This window comes from Mandrillus leucophaeus, unplaced genomic scaffold (genome assembly GCF_000951045.1).
Source record: "Mandrillus leucophaeus isolate KB7577 unplaced genomic scaffold, Mleu.le_1.0 Scaffold669, whole genome shotgun sequence".
Classification (NCBI taxonomy): Eukaryota; Metazoa; Chordata; class Mammalia; order Primates; family Cercopithecidae; genus Mandrillus; species Mandrillus leucophaeus.
In genome coordinates, this window is record NW_012107241.1 from 344,748 (window position 1) to 350,480 (window position 5,733).

The following is a 5,733-nucleotide window of genomic DNA, read 5'->3' on the forward strand; positions in this document are numbered from 1 at the left end:
AAAAAAAAAAAAAAAAAGGAGTGTGTGTGTGTGTGTGTGTGTGTGTAGTACCTCCCCCATCTCTCTCTTCCTCCTGCTCTGGTCACGTAAGATGTGCCTCCTTCCTCTTCTCCTTACGCCATGATTGTAAGTTTCCTGAGGCCTTCCCTGTACTGCCTGCAGAACCGTGAGCCAACTAGACTTCTTTTGTTTATAAATTACACAGTCTCAGATAGTTCTTTGTAGTAGTGCAAGAATAGACTAATACAGTAGGTGTGGTTTAGCAGCCTGGGCTTACCTTCAGAGGAGACAGAGATGTTCCAGGTCCAGTGTGAGGCTGCGCTTGTCCACTCTCCTGACCCACGAATCTTCCTTCTATTCTCCTGTGAAGTGCTTGTATGTTCTGGGACTAAAAGAAAACCATGGTAACCATTGGAAGAACTTCATCATTAGGGAATCAAACAGCCCTAGGAACTATTTTAAGACTACCTTTATAGCTCATCAGGCTGACTCATCTGGACATCATGATCAGAAGCAGGACTGGCAAGTATCTAGCAATATCAATATGTCCTCGCAAATGCTGGAGTATGTGGTCTATAGACAAATAAAAATAAAAAGTAAAATGCTTAATTGTTAAAAATTAAGATAGAGACTTCTCCCTTGTCTCTCTTCTTAAAACATTAACTTTAGGAAATTCATAATTATAACTTTTTTCTTTCTTTGAAATGTGTATAAATCTTTTTAGAAGTGAGATTTTTTTTTTTTGGCCAGCTTTATGACCCAGAAATGTCTTTCTCAAGGACCTAGGAGTTGTCTCTTGGAAATGTAAACATCGAGGGAGATAGTTTCCTTTTCTCCCAGTTTCCATGGGAAGGTAGAAGCCTAACTTCAGAGGTACCTTGCTTCAGGTTGTAGAACTACTTCCTATCATAAAGATAAGATAAGATAAGTCTATTTTTCCTTTGTATAAAGCCAATTAGGTAACATGGATGATCACCCCAATTACCAGGTGAGTCTAGGATGAACTATGTGTGACAGATGGTGCTGTCAAGTCCTCTTATTCTTTATCTGGAAAACCTGTAAGTAATGAGTTATGTCTGCGTGACTATATAAAAGAGTAATTTTTTTTCCTGTCTCTGAACTCTTTTAGCAGATTGCTTGTGATGTGCATCACAGTTTGGTTTATTGCTTATTCAATAATAAAATTGTTTTATTTCTCTACTACCATTGTGGAAAGGTTTTCTGGGCTGGGATATTTTATTTTAAATTGTATTTCCTCAACAGTGGGTAATGGAAGACGTATTAGTCAGAGTTCTCAGGGAAACAGAACCAAATATGTATATATATTGGTTCTGTTCATATATATAAATGTATATATGAATGAAGTGGCTTACATGATGATTATGCAGATCTAGAAGTCCCAGTATCTGCTGTCTATAAGCTGGAGAACCAGAAAAGCTGGCTTTGTAATTCATTTCCATCCTGAAGGCTTGAGAAACAAAGAAGCTGATGGTATAGGTGCCAGTCTGAGTCCAGAGGGCCAAGAAGCAGGAGCATCAATGTCCAAGGGCGGGAGAAGGTGGATGGGTATGCCAGCTCAAGCAGCAACAAACTAACTCTTCTTCTGCCTTTTTGTTCTATTCAGGCTCTCAACAAATTAGATGATAATGCTCATCTGCATTAGTGAGGATGATCTTTATTCAGCAATGTTTATAGCTTATTTTAGCTTTTTAAATTGCATTTTGTTATAATTTCCCCCCTCATTTAAAATACATATTTATTTTTGTACCTAACATGTATTGGAATTTATTTTTATTTTCTCTAAAGATGATCTCCCCAAATATGTATGCTTTAGCCACCACATGTCTGGATCCACATACAAACCAGAAAGATTAAACCATAGGCTACCAGAAAAATAATTCGTATTAGATTTTCTCAGAGTGGGCAGCCATCGGCGAGTAAAAATACGCTCTTCCTGACACTCCAAATGTGAAATGCCATCTTTTATTTTAGAACTCAGGTGCTTATACTAACTGGTTAGTTTTCTAAATTCTGAAAAAACTGATTAAGTACAGAAAAGAGAAATGATATATAGAATCAGAACTCAGTTGGGAAATTTCCCAGTATCCTTTGAAAAGTCTGGTCAGATTATCATTACATTTACAGATTTAGAGCATTATTCCAATGTGTTAATTTTCTGCAGTGCAATGTTTCAACTGAGATTATAAATTCAGGTATAAAATTTGTGGTTGACCCAAATCAGGAGGAAGTATGATTTTCTCAAAGTAATAATAATAATAAAGAAAGCAATCAACACAAATATTTGCACAGTGCTCACTGTATGCCAGATGCTACTCTAAGTGCTGTAACAAATATTAAGTCTTTGTAATTTTTATGACTGCACTGTGAAGCTGTTACTATTGTTATTATACTTTTATAGATGAGAAAACTGAGATATAGAATAGTAAATTAACTTGACTAAGGTCATACAACTAGTAAATGACATATTTAAACCCAGAAAGCAGAGTTTGGATTTAAGCAAATAGCATTTATAGAATAGGAGGAAGTACAAAAGAAAGTTTTGTACTTGACATTTTGTACCAGAAGTGGTACTGTGACATCAAAGGAAATGTCAGGCCCAAATGTATACCTGGCTTTTGCATGCTGTATTAGTCCATTCTCACACTGCTATAAAGAAATACCTGAGACTGGGCAATTTATAAAGAAAAGAGGTTTAATTGACTCACAGTTCCACATGGCTGGGGAAGCCTCAGGAAACTTACAATCATGGCAGAAGGTGAAGGGGAAGCAGGCACCTTCTTCACAAGTTGGCAGGAGGGAGAGAGCGCATAAGGGGAAACTGCCACTTTTAAACTATCAGGTCTCATGAGAACTCCCTTACTATCATGAGAACAGCATGGAGGAAACTGCCCCCGTGATCCAATCGCCTCCCATCAGGTCCCTCCCTCTACATGTGGGGATTATAATTCAAGATGAGGTTTGGGTGGGAACACAGAGCCAAAACATATCACATGCCTCTTTGAATAGATAGATTATCCTGTTCAGACACATTTCTCCTTCTCATTCCCATGACTGAAACTGCCCTGCAGCAGAAGATACACAGCCCCTAAATTCAAGTGGTCCAATTTCTAGCCTCAGTCAATTCTAACATTGTTTTCTTGCTTGGATCCTGAGGCCCGTTTTTTTCTTCACTTGTCAAACTTTCACCAACCCAAATTTATAGGTGTAATTACTGGGCTTCTCCTAGATCCCCTCCCAGAGTTGGAATTTGATCCAACAACACCCTGGTAGCTGAAATCTTTCCTACTGGTTGATTAGCTGCTGGATGTTGATTGCTGATTTCTGTAGTCCTGTGTGTCACCTGCCTTGGATTCTATATTATGGCCTGTTCTCATTGGTTGAAGTTTTCTGTTGTTCTATCTGTCATTCTTTCAAAAGGTATTGTCTTAGTCAGTTTGGGCTGCTGTAACAGAATACCATAAACTGGATAGCTTATAAACTACACAATACATTTTTCACATTTCTGCAATCTGGAAATTCCAAGATCAAAGAGCTGGCAGATGCAGTGTCTGGTGAGGGCTGGCTTCCTGATTCATAGATCACCGTCATTTCACTGTTGGGAGGGGCTAGTTAGCTGAGTTCTCTCTTTGTAAAAAATATTTTTTTTATTGACAAATAATAATTGTACATATTCATGGGGTACATAGTGATGTTCCACTACATATAATATATAGTGATCAGATCAGAATAATTAGCACAACCAGCATCTCAAGCATTTTTATCATTTCTTTGTGTTGGGAACATGCAGTATCCTCCTCCTAGTTGTTTGAAACGATATAATACATTATTGTCAGCTATATTCTGAGGTCTTTTATAAGGACACTGATTGGGATCTTGAGGATGGAACCCTGATGGCCTAATCACCTCCCAGAAACTCTCCCTCCTAATACCATCATCTTGGAGGTCAGATTTCAACATGAATTTTGACTGGACATAGACATTTATTCCATTGCAGCTATGTTTATTGTCAAATTGAAGTTTCTCTTAGTCTTTCTCCTGTAAATAACCACAAACCACCTCTATGTCCTTGGGCCTGGCAGAGAATGTAAATAAGGTAAATATGAGCAATCACACATGTATTAAAAAGGGGAAGTCACATAAATCCACACCAGTTAGAAAATATGTTCCCACATTTGTACAGTGCTTTTGATTCTTCATTTGCCAACTTATGTAACTCTGGTTAATTTCACCACTTTGTGAGGTAAACAAGGTCCTAAGTGAATATTTTTGTAAGGTAGAAATTGTAGGGGTCAAGGGCAAACTTTCTCTTTGCCTTTTACTGAAGGTCACTGTGAAGAGGCAAATTAATGGGAGAAAAGGCATACTCATTTGTTAACGTATACACAAGAGCTTTCAGAATTTATTATTTATTTATTTATTGAGATAGGGTCTCATTCTGCCACCCATGCTGAAGTTCAGTGGCATAATCACAGCTCACTGCAGCCTCAATCTCCTGGGCTCAAGCAATCCTCCTGCTTCAGCCTCCCAAAGTCCTAAAATTATAGGCATAAGCTACCCAAAATCACCAAAATTTTTTCCAGACCAAAATCACCCATTTTTATGCTTAGGTTCAACCAAGTATGCAGAACTGTGTAGAAATGACTGGACAAAAATGGTCTGATCTAATGCTAATAGACTGAGTGGGGAAACCCAGCAAGGCCTGTCCATCTACATTCTTCTTGGTCCCTCTGAGCAGCATTTCTTCTTTCTGGAATGGGCAGGACACTCTCTGGAATGGTGTCTTATGACCTTAGTCAAACAAAGCAGGTCAGATAATTTTTTTTTTTTTTTTTAGACAGTCTCATTCTGTCACCCAGGCTAGAGTGCAATGGTGTGATCTCAGCTCACTGCAACCTCCAACTGCCAGGTTCAAGAGATTCTTATGCTTCAGTCTCCCAAGTAGCTAGGATTACAGGCATGTGCCACCATCCTGGTGAATTTTTATATTTTTAGTAGAAATGGGGTTCTGCCATGTTGGCCAGGCTGGTCTCAAATTCCTGGCCTCTAGTGTTCCACCCTCCTTGGCCTCCCAAAGTGCTGGGATTACAGGAGTGAGCCACTGCGCCTGGCCCAGATAATTTTTTTATGGCCAGTTTTTACATAGAAAGTTGGAAAGAAAATTGGAATAATATTTTTAGGTGTTATATCTGGCTTTGGGGAGAAGGGGTTGTGGTTTCTATGACCTGCCTTAGGGAAGAGCAATTCTAGTTTCTGTGGCTAGCCTTGGGAAAGAATGGTACTACACAATAGGAGGTTCAGAGAAAAAACTTTTGCTTCTGAGGCCTTCATTTTGGTGTATCATTTTCTTTTTCTTTTCTTTTCTTTCTTTTTTAATAGATGAAGTCCCACTCTATTTCTTAGGCTGGTCTTGAACTCCTGAGCTCAAATGATCCTCCTGCCATGGCCTCTCAAGGTGCTAGGATTACAGATGTGAGCCACCGTGCACAGCCTGGAATATTATTTTCTGAGTACCAATAAAATCTACTCTAATTCCATGATATGTAAATGTTAGACTTAGTAATCTCTTCATTTTTTTTTGTACTGAATCATCACTTTCTATTGTTTTGAGTTTGCTTGTGCTATAAGTTAGGTACAAGCTCTTGGTCAGTCTCAGGGTAAATGGTAGGAGGCTGAATCCAAGGCTATCATGGCCAAGGGAACCATTGTTTCTTA